Consider the following 15,394-nt stretch of genomic DNA (forward strand, 5'->3'; position numbering starts at 1 on the left):
TTGATAGCAAGTGAGGATCACAGGAGATGAATGAGAAGTGAGGCCACAGCTCGTGGGCTTGTGGACACAGTCTATCTGGGAGCCTCAGTGGCCACTTTCTTAGGAAATGAAGCATGAAAAGAGGACCTGAACGTTGAAGGTGATCTGAAACCGAGATTTTAAAACTCATAAAATCTGAAATCACTATATGAAAAATTATGGTGTGTTTAGGTCTTGAGTTTAACTGTTTAAGAGCTAAGGATTAAGAAAGGAAAGACCGACTCTTGGTCAATGGCAGCTTGTTTCTAAGGCACGTTAATGCCCTTGAAGAAGCCCTTTGAACCATCTTAAACATCAACTTGTCACTGACAGAGTCTGTTTCCAGCTCCTGACAGCTGGGATCCTGGTCTGGTTGAGGTTGAGGCAGAAATGTTACACATTGTGTTATCCCTCCCTTCATCAGAGCACTGTATAAATAGTCTGACCAAACCAGACTTGTTGTCAATACTAGGAAATACATCTCACCTCCTGCTCTTACAGGAAGTTACCATGGTTGGTTTTGCTGATAGAATTTCTTAAAAGTTCCTTTGACACGCAACATTGAAAGAAAGTCATGCCATGCTCTCTTCTTCTTTTGAAGAGACTCACTTTTTAAATGGTCATATTCAGGCACACATAGGAAGTGCCTGCCATGTGCTAGACGAGGCATATGCAGGAGGGTGTGCTCTCTGTCTGGAGGACTAAGAATGTACATGGTACTTGGTGTATCTGCTTGTTGGTAAAAATTGATTAACTGCAGAATTGGTGGGACTGAATTCCCATCCATGCCTGAACAAAGGCAAGAGAGATACACAAAGTGGAACCTAGCTTTAAGTCAAATAAAAAATTGATTAAAGAGTGAACTTTTCCAGAATCTACTTGAAGCAAAAGAAATAAAAATCAAAACATAGTTTCTTCTGATATGTTCAGACCTAAGAGTTGCAACTTTATGGTAGAGCTGCCTCTCTGAGGCTATAAAGATGAAGGCAGGTATCCAAGTTGTTCTTTGTTCAATGCCCAGAAGACATTTTATTCCTGGGAAAACAAAAGCATAGACCCAGCAGCAGAAAAAAAAAAAAAAATGAAATACTGCCCTTTAGTTGGTTACATAAAGTCTTCCTAGCTCTTCTCTTCCTCACTGAAAGAAGTTTCAGGTGCAAGAACAGTTAATTAAAATAGAGTTTCTCTGGCTTCTGTATAAATATAGTTGCAAAATGAGAAGCTAATTTGTGTTCTGGATAATTTCATAGTTTTGACATCATGAGTTCCTTGATGGCAGGGATATTTGTCTGCATTGTTTCAAAGGTTCTGATACGTAGTGGATGCTCAATAAATACTTTTGAATGAATTCAAGAAAATAGAGGTTCCTGCTTCCATCAGAACAAGGCAAAACAAAAAAACTTCATGAATTTCTGGAAAGCATGTATAAGAAACAGCACTGACCTCTTGGAAGAATTGATAGGAGGGAAAGATTTTATTTTGTATATATTTTCATTTTTAAATGTTTTGTGTGAGTTTGAGTCACCTTTATAATTAGGGTGAAAGATTAGTTAAAATTAAATTGCTCTTTGGTTCCCTTTGAGAAATGGCATTATTAAAAGCAAAAAAAAAAAAAGCCTTCCCTTTGGGTTTGCATAGTGTCCTTGCTTGCAGAGAGCCTTTCAGGGGCTGAGTTCAGAACTACTTAGCCCCGCAGGGTGTTTGTGTCAAGGTTTTTGGTTCCCAATCACATGAGATAATGAGGAAAGCTACTCTGAAGGATATTTCAGGGTGGCACAGATCTAGCAGTTAAAGAGACAAAAGACCTAAGACACAGTGGGGCATTGGAGGCAGATGGCCTTAGATAAAGCCTTGCTGTGCAGTTCAGTTAATCTGTTGATGTTACTGAGCCTCAGTCTTCTCACCTGTAAAATAGAGGTGATAATAGTACACAGTGCCTAAGGTTGCTGTGAAATGAAGGAATCAGTACTTCAAGGCATCTAGAAGAATGCCTCATGGTAATGTATGTTCAACATGTGTCAGCATTTATGAACGTAGAGGAGCACAGAGACAGGGAAGTGAAAGAAATAGTGTATATGCATGTACATTCGGATGCATCAACCTTTCTGGGCTCTTTTATACAAATACAGAAATCTAATAAGACCTTTTTTCTTTCTTTTTGTGCATTTTAAATTGTTCTCAACTTGACATAGGTACAGTTTTGTTTTTTTCCACCAGTATATAGAAGGACAGAACAAAAGTGAAGAAGAAAACATCTGATAGTGAAATGAGTGCCTTTGCATAAACAATCCTTGAAGTGTTTCCTCATTTTCCCTCCAAGCAGATGCATTTAAAGAGAAAGACAGCAAAACAGAAATCAAGACATGAAAAAGTTGCAGGAATGACTTTGGCTATGTTTTGTGAACATGCCTATGTTGGTTAACTGAAAGACCGATAATAGTATATATTTCAAAAGAAACTACAGGGCTTACTCTGACTGTGAGTGGCTGAGTTGATTTCAGAGCATAACGCTTCAGTTGCTATGATCTGCCTACTTAGAGTAATTTGAAGTCCTTACTTAGTTTCCGTGATGGTCTCCTAAAGGAGCAAGCAGAAACCAGACAGGTTTGTCTAGCCCTCATGCTGAAGCAAACCAGGAATTCCCCAGAATGTTTCCTCTATCCATTAGATGTACTTTCTCCATCTGTTGTTCTCCCCAACAGGCAACACACCCCTGACAGGTTTTTGATTCATCCTTCGCCTCACTTTCCAGTAAAAATCAGCTTCTAGATTCAAAGTAAAATAAAGATTACAGGTCAGATCAATACAAGAGACTTGGAAACCAAACTCCTCCCCCAAATCTTTGTTGGGTATCAATTTTGTTTTTCTGCTTTGGCTCTTTTCACTGGGGGCTAATCAGAAACACATTGCTATTGTTACTTAGTCTTAGAGGGAATTTTTTAAATCCTGGTTTGTTTCTTTTTTTATCTACACCTCTCAACACTGATTTTTTTTTTTTACACAGAAAGATCTTGCTTTTCTTCTATCCTTTCCAAGCAGAGACTTGTTTGTACTATCCTATAAAATATATAAAATAATTATAATTATCTGGCAGGTCTGTTTCCCTGTCTTGTCTCCTCTCCTATCACCTGTCACCTACTCCCTGTACTGCCTCCTGTCTCCAGTCTGCCCAGCACTGAGGTCTAGCACAGGTCCCCCAAGTAACCACACAAGTTGAATATACCCTTTAACACACATCTCCTACAGCCCCACTGTGATGAGCAACCACTGAGTCCACCTCACAGCTGCCCCAGAGACAAAGAGAAAGGAAGGCTGTCAGTGTGCAGAGCAAGGGCTGCACAAGTGAGCCACCGAGGGGCACCATCTGCCCCCAGGTTGAAAGGTGACTTGTGCCAAAGTTAGTCTTTGTTTCTCGTTAAAAAATGTTAGATGGCCCCATGAAATCAGAGACCCTTGGACTCTCAACCTGAAAAGGAAGTAAGAGGTAACATCACTTACCACTTGAGTATTTTTTGTCAGCTAGATACTTTCTGAATACTTTATGTGGATCAATCCATTCAATCCTTACAACAGTCCTATGAGGTAGGCATTGTTATTGTTACAACCTCACCAGAGCCATGACAGGCTCAGAGAGGTGCACTAGGCCATGCTTCCAGGGCTTCAGAGAGATGATAATTCTGGCCAATCAGAGGGATGATAAGTGGCCAATCAGTAAATACCAGGAAACCTCTGCAGCCAATCAACCTTTGCCAACTCCCTGTCTTTGTTCTAAACTTATAAATACTGCTGAAAATCTGGGCTCAGGGCTCTTGTTCTACTCCGCTGTGTTGGATGTGACAGGAGCCCTGGCTCGAGCTAGCAATAAACCCCTTTATGCTTTTGCATTGCTGTGGGTATCTTATTCTCTCAGTTTTGGGGACTCGGACTCTGGGCAAAACAGTTATTACCTCTGTTTTACAGATGAGGAAACTGAGGCTCAGAGACATTGAGTAGCCCACCTGAGATCACAGAATAGTTAGCTGAGGCTCTGGGAGACTAAGTAACTAGCCCATAGTGGAAAACACTCCCTCTGTGCAGTCTCTTCTGGTGTCGTCCACCCATGTTCCTCACCCAAACCGCTTACTCTAGGCAAGCTGGCCACTTTGTGCTTCTGCTGTTCCGTAAATACAGGCCTTTCCAACATCTGAACCACTTTACTGCTCTTACTGTTTGTACTGGATCGCTTCCTGCTGGGCCTGAGGGGTGGGAGTCCTGTCATCCTGGTCTCTACCTTCCCAGTGCCTATCCCACTACAGATATTCTTCTTCTCTTGTATTAATTCTGATCAACTGACATCAATTAGGAATGCTGTGTTAAGAATGCTTCTGAGGAAGTCTCTGCAGTTGTTGGGGAAGGTGTGATAGGGTTGATAAGCCGTGGCTGTCGAGGGAGGGAGAGTGGCAGTACACCCACCACCCCTCCTCTGTCCCTGATTCCAGGGGCCCTCCTAGAGCCCAGAATAGTGTGCACTCAGTACATATGGTTATGTTGTGACTGAGTATTATACTGAGTTTTTTCCAGTTCCTTATAGTCCTAAGAATTTTTCACCCATTAACTTCAATTCTTTCAGAAGTACTGCAGGACTATGTGATTCTGAGAAAAGAAAAAAAAAAATCACCATTCTTGTAACTCCTTTTGATTACAATAACTGGAAATATCAGTCTCTGGAAATCCTAGCCAACTATAGCAAATCAGAAAAGATCAAGGATATGGATAGAGCTTTGAGAAGCTCTGCTTGTGGGATGGGGGGTGGGGGGAAGTGTTAGATGCCAGGGTAAGAGATGAGTGCAGAGAAAGAGGCAGATCCCTGGGGAGAGAGTCAGGCAGATAGGTAGGAGAAAGTCTGGGAGGGTCATGGCAGGAAAGTCAAGGCAATGAGAGAGCTTTAAGACAAGCTTTGTTATCTAGCCATGGGAGTTTAAGTGCCAAGGCTATACTACCCATAAAATGGTGAGATTTGAAAGGCAGTATGTCCCTGTGGCTGTGACACTTATTAGCTGTAAGCCTTGGACAAGTTACGTAATATCCCTGGGATTCATATATAAAATAGAAAAATAAAAGTATTCTGCTACTGTGATAACTAAAGGAGACTAGGACTTACAACATTGCCTAGGTACAAAGGAGGACATGCTTAAATCACAGTTGTGAAGAAACTTTGTAGTTGCTTCAGTGCTTTCAGTGTGTTAAAAGAAGAAGAATGAGTGGACAGCAGGGGTTCAGGCCCCTCTGGCTTCAGGTGCTCTTATTGAACATTTGGCCCTGAATGAATAGGGATGCTGCAGAGGATGGAGATGGAGGGAAGGCAACAGACATAGTGGATCCCATCACACTTCTACCCCAAGCTCCAGGCTGTAGGGTGGTCTCCTCCATAACCCCTTTAATCTCTATCAATCCCATCACTCTGTTTTATTTTTAAATATAGTGCTTGACATTGTCAAACATTGTCTTGTCCGTTTATTTGTTTATTGTCTTCTCCACCATCACTCCCCTGTAAATTCACTGAAAAGAGCATCTTGGCTTTCTTGTCCAATACAGTCGGTATCTGCAATGCCTAGAATTGTCCCTGACTGTTGTTCAATAAATATTTGTTAAATTAGTTAATTGTTGAATTGATGCCTTGTATTCTCAATCCTGGAGCTTCCCTGGTGGCTCAGTGGTAAAGACTCTGCCTGCCAATGCCGTGGACAGAAGAGCCCGGCAGGCTACTATCCACAGAATAACGAAAGAATTGGACACAACTTAGCAACTCAACAAACACCACATCCTCAGTCCCACCTAAGGGTGATCTGAGCTTATTTATCAGCAGAGAGAAAGAGTCCAGGAGTGGGGAAATCTTGATAAAGAGGAGAGCAAGAATTATTAGGAACCCAGAATCAGAAACACAGGTGGAGGGATGAGAGTGAAAAGGCTAAAGACTATTTCTTGCCCTGGCTATCAGGTTTCATCCAAGGCTGACAACAGCCCTCTCACTTTCACTCCCAGACAGCTGGGCTCTGAAACTCATGTAACTAGACACATGTTGTAATTAATCATCTTTATAAAATAGCTCAGAGGATTATATCCAGCAAGTAACCATTCAACCTTCTAATTGTCCTCACAGCCTTTTCTTTATATGTTGGTCTGCTTCCTAAAATAAGTAGACCCTGTCTTATTAAGAGCAACTCTAAAAGATGCTAGAGTGGTTTATGTGAACCCTATTTAGAAAGCTGCATGCACACAGGGAAAGAAGTCTTTGGCTGAGATAAAACAGCTCATTTAAATGTAGTCAGCAAGTGAGTACTCAAATCTCCAGAAAGTATTTAATAGAAAGGAAAATCTCCACCTTATTGGTAGGGTACATGTAGGACAATTCAGAGAATTCCTCTGACTTTTAAGCTTTACCACCAATAAATATATACCATGAAGCATAGCTTTGTTCCTGAAATGAAGGCTACACAGTTTGCTCTGTGTTTTAATGTACACACATAGGGATAATACCTTTCTTGTGACATCTGTCCTTAAAATAGTCATTTATCTTTGGAAAGAAATCTCACTGAAACAATTGGCAAAGATAAATTTTAGTTCTATGACCATTGGTGCAGAAAGGCATAAAATTCTGGGGTCCACAGAAAACTGCATGATAAACAGTAAAAAAGTAAAATTAAAACTACAAAAATGATCAAAAGATATTTCTCCAGACTTTGGCAATGGTAAAGAATTTGAGTTTAGTTTCCATTATTATTAGCATAATTTTCATTATCATTAATAGTTCAGTTTAGTCGCTCAGTCGTGTCCGACTCTGCAACCCGCAGCACACCAGGCCTACCTGTTCATCACCAACTCCTGGAGTTCACTCAGACCCACGTCCATCGAGTCCGTGATGCCATCCAGCCATCTCATCCTCTGTCATCCCCTTCTCCTCCTGCCCCCAATCCCTCCCAGCATCAAAGTCTTTTCCAATGAGTCAACTCTTCGCATGAGGTGGCCAAAGTATTGGAGTTTCAGCTTTAGCATCATTCTTTCCAAAGAAATCCCAGGGCTGATCTCTTTCAGAATGGACTGGTTGGATCTCCTTGCAGTTCAAGGGACTCTTAAGAGTCTTCTCCAACACCACAGTTCAAAAGCATCAATTCTTTGGTGCTCAGCCTTCTTCACAGTCCAACTCTCACATCCATACATGACCACAGGAAAAACCATAGCCTTGACTAGACGGACCTTAGTCGGCAAAGTAATGTCTGTGCTTTTGAATATGCTATCTAGGTTGGTCATAACTTTTCTTCCAAGGAGTAAGCGTCTTTTAATTTCATGGCTGCGGTCACCATCTGCAGTGATTTTGGAGCCCTCCAGAATAAAGTCTGACACTGTTTCCACTGTTTCCCCATCTATTTCCCATGAAGGGATGGGACCGGATGCCATGATCTTCGTTTTCTGAATGTTGAGCTTTAAGCCAACTTTTTCACTCTCCTCTTTCACTTTCATCAAGAGGCTTTTGAGTTCCTCTTCACTTTCTGCCATAATGGTGGTGTCAACTGCATATCTGAGGTTATTGAGATTTCTCCCGGCAATCTTGTTTCCAGCTTGTGTTTCTTCCAGTCCAGCGTTTCTCATGATGTACTCTGCATAAAAGTTAAATAAGTTAAATAAAAAAATAATTAATAGTAAAAGCAGATAATTCCTGCCATAAGGGTGGTGTCATCTGCATATCTGAGGTTATTGAGATTTCTCCTGGCAATCTTGATTCCAGCTTGTGTTTCTTCCAGTCCAGCGTTTCTCATGATGTACTCTGCATATAAGTTAAAAAAAAAATCATTAATAGTAAAATCAGATAATTTGACAATCAAAGATATCTCGAGTGTTTTCTTTAAAATTAGAAGAAAAAGACATCTGATTGAGATAAAAAAAAGAAAAAGATCCTATAAAGACAACCCATCTCTATTAGAAGTGTTGTTGAGTCATATTTAATGCAGAGAATCCCTTTTGCCATTTTTGTACTCTAATGTATTTCCTACATGTTTAAAACCAGCAAGACCATATATATGAAACACAACAGATTGTTTTCTTTGTCTTCATTTCCAATAAACATGCGTTCAATTATTTTTTCAATTAATACTGTGTTTCTTCAATCCCATTTTAATTAGCTCGTTGTCAGTAAGGAGACTCCAAGAGTCTAAGGGTGAAAGGAGGTGAACACTGAATAATACTGGAAAGCAAGAATCCTAAGAAATCCTCATTCCCAATGTTGACACTTGTTCATTCAACCAGCAACTGTCAAGCTCCTATCCTGTGTTAGACATCTTTATAGATATTGGGCATAGAAGAGTGAACATGATGAAGACCCTGCCTTCTTGGATAAACTCATCTAGAGAGAAGGCAGGTAAAGAAAAGAGGAAAGCTGAGACCAGTGCTCTGGAGCACATTTAGAATCTGACAGTAGTGAAACAAGGCAAAAAGACTCAGGAGTCCCTTGTATTATATGATAAAAGGGAAGCAAGAGGAGCTTGGCATCATGAAAGCTTTAAGGGTTTCATCTTCCAGAAGGAAGGCATGATCAACCTGGGCCATGGCTATAACAAGAGACCAAGTATAATGAAGACAAGATTTGGTCACTGTATTTGGTAAGATTTCAGTCAGTGAAGATGTTGAAAGAGCCAGTTCAGTGGAGTAGGTGGGGACAAAACCATCTAGATGATGAAGAGGGAACTGGGAGGTGACAAAGCAGAAACACTACGTTTAGACAATTATTTTAAGGATTTTGGCTACAAAGGGAAATTTAAAAATAAAGCTAGTCTAAAAACAAAGGAGTCCACTTCAGAAGACAATCAGTCACAAAGACACTGATAGTACTAGAGACCCAACACACTGTCAGTTTTTCAAGAAAGTCTCCGAAGCTGTATTTCTTTAATATCCCAGTTGTTCTTCTTGACTCAGTTTATTTAAAAAATGTGTTGTGACCAGCAAACAAATTGCATCTGTAGGCCAGATGATTCAATGATGAAAACCCCTGATTTTAGTGGTTAGCCCAGGACAGGGAGAGAGACCACCTAGCTATCTTTGCTTCAATTCTTCCTCTGTTCTCTTTCTGAGGAATATCCATTTCACATACTTGCTTGTCCATGTTCTATTGTAAAGTGGAAAAAAATTTAACCACTTCATTTTGTCTGAGTGATACCAAATAGCTAGTTTTATCTTTTCTTAATTGAGTTGTTTTGATTTTTTATTTATTTTTAATTTTATTTCGATTATTTCTTAAACCAGCAGTAATAAGCAGAACAGAAAACTTCAAAAGCAATAATGTTTACTGTTTTTATTCTTTTTTTTGTGGTGAAAACAACCAAGAAATACCCTTTAGCAAATTTTAAGAACACAATACAGTATCGTCAACTGTAGTCACTTTACTGCACACCAGTTCTCCAGAACTTACTCATCTTGCATAGCTGGAACTTTGTACACCTTGACCAACGTCGCCCCGGTTCTCCTTTTCTCTTAAGTCCTGGCAATCACCTTTTATTCTCTATTGCTATGAGTCTGACTATTTTAGATTCTTCACGTAAGTGAGATCTTACAGTATTTGTCCTTCTATGACCAGCATATTTCACTTAGCATGATGTCCTCCAGGTTCATTCATTCATGTTGTCACAAATGGCAGGATTTCCTTTTTTAAGGCTTAATAATACTCCATTGTGTGTGTATCTTACATTTTCCTTATGCATTCTTCTGTAGATGAGCACTTAGTTTCCATATCTTGCTTTATAAATGTATTGTGAATATGTCACAAACATGTACATATATAAGATCAAGTTTTCCATCTTAAATATAAACAAATTTTATTGTCAATTATATCCCAATAAGGCTGGGAAAAAATAACAGTGAACAATTATCTGTAGCATACCTATGGTATGCTCTGTGTGGATGAAGGGAATAAAGAAGCTTCTGGGCATTCCAACAAATTAGAGGTGCTCTAAGTCTGTGAGCCTCTCTCTGTTTCATAAGACTTAGAAAATGAACTTATGGTAGACAGGGGGAAGGGATGGTTAGGGACTTTGGGAAGGTCATGTACACACTGCTGTATTCAAAATGGACAAACAACAAGTACTATTGTATAGCACATGAAACTCAATGTTATATACCAGCCTGAATGGCACAAAGATGGCCTTTTTTGTGGTTCTGGGACAACTAGATATTGAATTTTGACCCCATCACACACAAAAATCATTCCAATTATGTTGCTACTGTTTAGTGCTCAGTCATGTCCGACTCTTCGCGACCCCATGGTCTGTCCATGGAATTCTCTAGGCAAGAATACTGAAGTGGGTTGCCATTCTCTTTTCCAGGGAATCTTCCCAACTCAGGGATTGAACCCTGGTCTCCCGCATTGCAGGCAGACTCTTTACCATCTGCTTATTCCAATTATATTTTAGATATAAGACTGAAAGGCAAAACAATAAAATACATATAAGAAAACATAGAAAAAAAGAAAATGTAGATGTGTCATCATGACCTTGAAATAGTCAGAGATTTTTAAATAAGACACAAACAAGCATTAAAGGGCCACAAAAGAAAAAACTGATTAATTGGATCACGTTAAAGTAAGAAGTTCTGTTTATCAAAAAATACCATTAATAGAGTGAAAAGGTAAGCCACAGTGGGAGAATATATTTGCGATACCTCTGTCTTAACAGAGATTATATATGTTATATCTGGAATATAGACAGAACTACTTCAAAGAGGAAAAGAACTGGTAACTCAATTGAAAGAAAAAAAGTGGGCAAAAAGATTTAAAGGGCATTTCACAAGAGGATATTCATGTTACCACAATATGTGAATAGGGGATCAACATTATTAGTTATCAGAGAAATACAAATGAAAGCCACAATGAGATGCTACTACAGATTCACCAGAATGGCTACAATTTAAAAAGACTGATCATTCCAAGTTGATGGCAAGCATAAGGAGCAACTGACGCTTGTAAACATGTGAGAGGAATGTAAACTGGTAAACTCCAAAAACTTTGGTAGGAGCTAATGTTTACTAACACATGCACCAGGGATTTACTAACAACCCAACCATTCCATGTCTAGGAATATTCCCAACAGAAATTTTTACACCCAAAGACGTAATCAAAAACACTAATAACAACATTATTCTTAAGAGCCCCAAACCCAAATATCCATCAACAGAAAAATGAGTAAATTGTGGTATATCCATATAATATATTGTTACTTAGCAAGAGAATGAACAGATTTAATACATACAAGGATACAGATGAACCTCTCAAGTGTAATACTGAGCAAAAGAGGCCAAAGGCAAATGAATGCATACTATGTAATTCTATTACATGAAGTCCAAAATCTGGCAAAACTCATCTATGGTAATTAAAGTTGGGGTAGTGTTTACCCTTTTTAGGGGTCATGACTGGTAAGGGGCTTGAAGGCCTTCTGGGTGTCATTAATATTCCCTGATTTTGGTGGTTATGAAAATTAATCAGGCTATGTACTTATGATCTGTGTGCTTTCCTGTATGTACGTTTCCATTCAATAGACAGTTTTCCTTTTAGACATACTTGCTGAGCACCTGTGATATACTAGGCATGATGAAGGTATAGGGGACATGTTGGTAAATAGGGGGAACATAGGTTCTGACCTCATGGGACTTAGTCCAATGAAGGATTAAATGACTCGCTATTTTGGGGGGTTTTTTTGTTTGTTTTTGTTTTGCCCTTTGTGTAGAAAGAACAAGTCATCCTGAAGCTCAGACATGAGTGTACAGAAAACCAAAGATTTTTTTTTTAATTTTTAAAAATTTTTATTTTTACTTTATTTTACTTTACAATACTGTATTGGTTTTGCCATATGTTGACATGAATCCACCCTGGGTGTACATGAGTTCCCAAACATGTACCCACCTCCCACCCCACATCATCTCTCCGGATCATCCCCATGCACCAGCCCCAAGCATCCTGTATCCTGCATCAAACATAGACTGGCAATTCATTTCTTACATGATAGTATACATGTTTCAATGCCATTCTCCCAAATCATCCCACCCTATCCCTCTCCCTCAGAGTCCAAAAGTCTGCCCTACACATCTGTGTCTCTTTTGCTGTCTCACATACAGGGTCATCATTACCATCTTTCTAAATTCCATATATATGTGTTAGTATACTGTATTGGTGTTTTTCTTTCTGGCTTACTTCACTCTGTATAATCGGCTCCAGTTTCATCCATCTCATTAGAACTGATTCAAATGTATTCTTTTTAATGGCTGAGTAATACTCCATTGTGTATATGTACCACAGCTTTCTTATCCATTCATCTGCTGATGGATATCTAGGTTGTTTCCATGTCCTGGCTATTATAAACAGTGCTGCGATGAACACTGGGCTACATGTGTCTCTTTCAATTCTGTTTTCCTCGGTGTGTATGCCCATTTAAACCTTCACTTTCCCTGAAACTGAATTCACCATTTCTTCCTCACCCATTCTCAAAGGTAGAGGTATTGAGACCATGTACAAGGTGCGTCCCTGAACCTCTACTCTGAGCTCTCACTTCCTGCCCAAATCTTTATCTTTTAATGTAGTACATTATTTGCATGAATGTTTCCTCTAGTAGACTGAATTTTGGATATGAATATACAACGTCTATGCAGGTCAGGCTTCCCTGGTGGTTCAGATGGTAAAGAATCTGTCTGCAATGTGGGAGACCCAGGTTCTTATGTTCTTTTAATTCTGCTGCTAAGTCGCTTCAGTCGTGTCTGACTCTGTGCGACCCCATAGATGGCAGCCCACCAGGCTCCCCCGTCCCCAGGATTCTCCAGGCAAAAACACCGGAGTGGGTTGCCATTTCCTTCTCCAATGCGTGAAAGTGAAAAGCAAAAGTGAAGTTGCTCAGTCGTGTCTGACTCAGCAACCCCATGGACGGCAGCCCACCAGGCTCCTCGGTCCATGGATTCTCCAGGCAAGAGTACTGGAGTGGGGTGCCATTGCCTTCTGGTGTATCTTAAAAATATATTTGAACAACAGTCCTTCAGTCAGTTCTTGGTATGTCAGTTGATTAAAGACTGAGAAGAAAGAATATCTTCTGGTGATATATAGGGTTCTATTCTTGTAATTTTAACACTGCCCAATATGATAATTGAGTTATCTCAGACACCAAGTGATTCCAGCCTGTGTGAATTGGTTAGCTACTAGCAAGCTACTAAATATATCTAAAGTGAGCACTCAAAGTATTCTTTTTTAAACCAGTATTTCTGTACCACAGGTTGTTCAATGTGAATTTTCCTAGCAAAATAAATCAGTGGCACAACAAAAAGAGTGAATTAGTGTCTTGGCAATTAAAAATAAGCTCATCTGTAACCTAGCAACCCAGAGTTTCAAGCTTCCCAAAAACATCCATAGTCTTGGAGGTAACTTTTGGAGTGTCTTCCCATAATGACTTTCCTTACCTTCAACCTGAGTGGGCACTCAGCAGTCATTTGTTACTACACAATCCCATTCCAGAGTCCTAAAATAAATATCTGTCATCTTATTTACACAGGTTGTATGGAAATTCTGTAATTTATTTAATAAGTCCCCTAGGATTTAGGTTGTTTTTAGTTCTCTAGTATTATAATTAATGCAGCACTATCTTACCCGTGTATCTTGGAGTAATTTTATGAGTCTATTTGCATTATAAATTCTTAAATTATAATTGCTGGGGCCCATGACTTAGGCATTTTACAGGTCAATAAATATTATTTAATTGAAGAAAGGGGCCTTAAAGCCTCCTGAAAGTGGGACATGAAGAGCATGAAGTAGTGAGTCAGAAGAAACAAGAAACACTGGAGTGTGAAGGGGAACGTGATTTTGTGTGATAAAGGTCAAAAAATGCTCGATTCTTCCTCATCTGATATAACCAAGGTCACTGAGTTCTTGATAGACCATACTGAGTCACCACTGTATAGATTCACATTCACACATAGCCTGCTTGGTAGACTGAGACAGCACTGCTAAGGCCCAGGCCCTCTGTGGTTGAGAATTCATGAACTCAGCAGATTCTTGGAGACAGGAATTCTCCCTCTAAGCCTCCACTCCCTTCCAAAAGTCCTTCTGAACAAATGGAAAAATAGTAAGGATTTTTCTCACTATCTCAAGGTTTATATGGCAGTTACTAGTTTAGAAAGTACATTTCCATCCTTATAGAACTCTGGAGTAGCTATAATACATATTTTATAGACAATGAAACAAAAGACCAAAAATATATGGTGACTTCCCCACAATAATAGAGCCGGTAAGTTTTAGAGTGTGAATCCAAACCAATGGGGTATGGTTACAGAACAGGCTACCTTTAAGCTGAGCCACTTAACTGGAGTAGCTGATTTTGACCCTCACCCACCCTAAACCATTTATCTGTAGCTGGTTCAAGCCATTGTCAAACAATAATTAGCTTTTCAATTGAGTATTCGGGAACCATGAAAACACAGCTCCAGGCAAACAGCAGGAACCTGTTGGAGTTTGAATTTTAAGAAATCCCTCTCAGGTTATTGGGTCAAGACCTAGTTAAGTTCATTATTAGAAAATAATGAACTTCACTCAGCTGAGAGTTTGAGGATGAGTTCTTAGGAAAGAGATGAGTAAATACTTCTGATCATTAGTCAGAGTCCTATGTTAGCAAAGTTTTCTGAAAAATGTTGACGTGTTAGGAAACCTTTAGAAACTATAGAACTGGTGTTCTGCAACCATCCCCTCTCTCCCTTGCCAAATTGGCAGCAGTAAATGTTGGCACACAAGGGTACACCACTCTCTGTGTCCAGTTGCTGTAGGACCCTGTTGGAAAACACAGTTCCCTCAAGTGCCTAGGACTTGGCCTTGCAGTCATGAGTGTTAAAAATAGATGTGTACAGGCAAGAAGAACAACCATGGGAAGTGGGTTTTTGGCATTTCCTTTGGTCATATGTGCATCTGTTACCCGCCAACTGATTTCTAGAATGTGATTACAGATCGCTTACAGTAATAATTTCTATACCAAATAGCTAACTAATAAAAACACATGACTCTTCAGATGCAAAGTATGGTGACAAACTGAAGAAATGCTCAGGCTGATTCAGACCTTAAAATAAGTCAGCATAGACTGATAGGCTTACATATTCAAGATGTTGACTTCCCTTCCCTCCTTATTTGTGATCTCAGTACTTTGCACCAGTGGTCTCATTCAGAGCCATGGAGTTGAGCCCCTTCACATATGGATGACTCCGTGACTCTCCAGGCCTAGACCTCTACACTGAGCTCGGCATTTCCAAATGATCATCTCATTAGGGCCTCAAACTTAAAACAGAATTTTGTGGAAGTTTTCCCCCAAGGATCTACCTCTTTTCTGTTTTCCCC

The sequence above is a fragment of the Oryx dammah genome, unplaced genomic scaffold (assembly GCF_014754425.2).
Source record: "Oryx dammah isolate SB20612 unplaced genomic scaffold, SCBI_Odam_1.1 HiC_scaffold_5, whole genome shotgun sequence".
In the NCBI taxonomy this organism is placed as follows: domain Eukaryota; kingdom Metazoa; phylum Chordata; class Mammalia; order Artiodactyla; family Bovidae; genus Oryx; species Oryx dammah.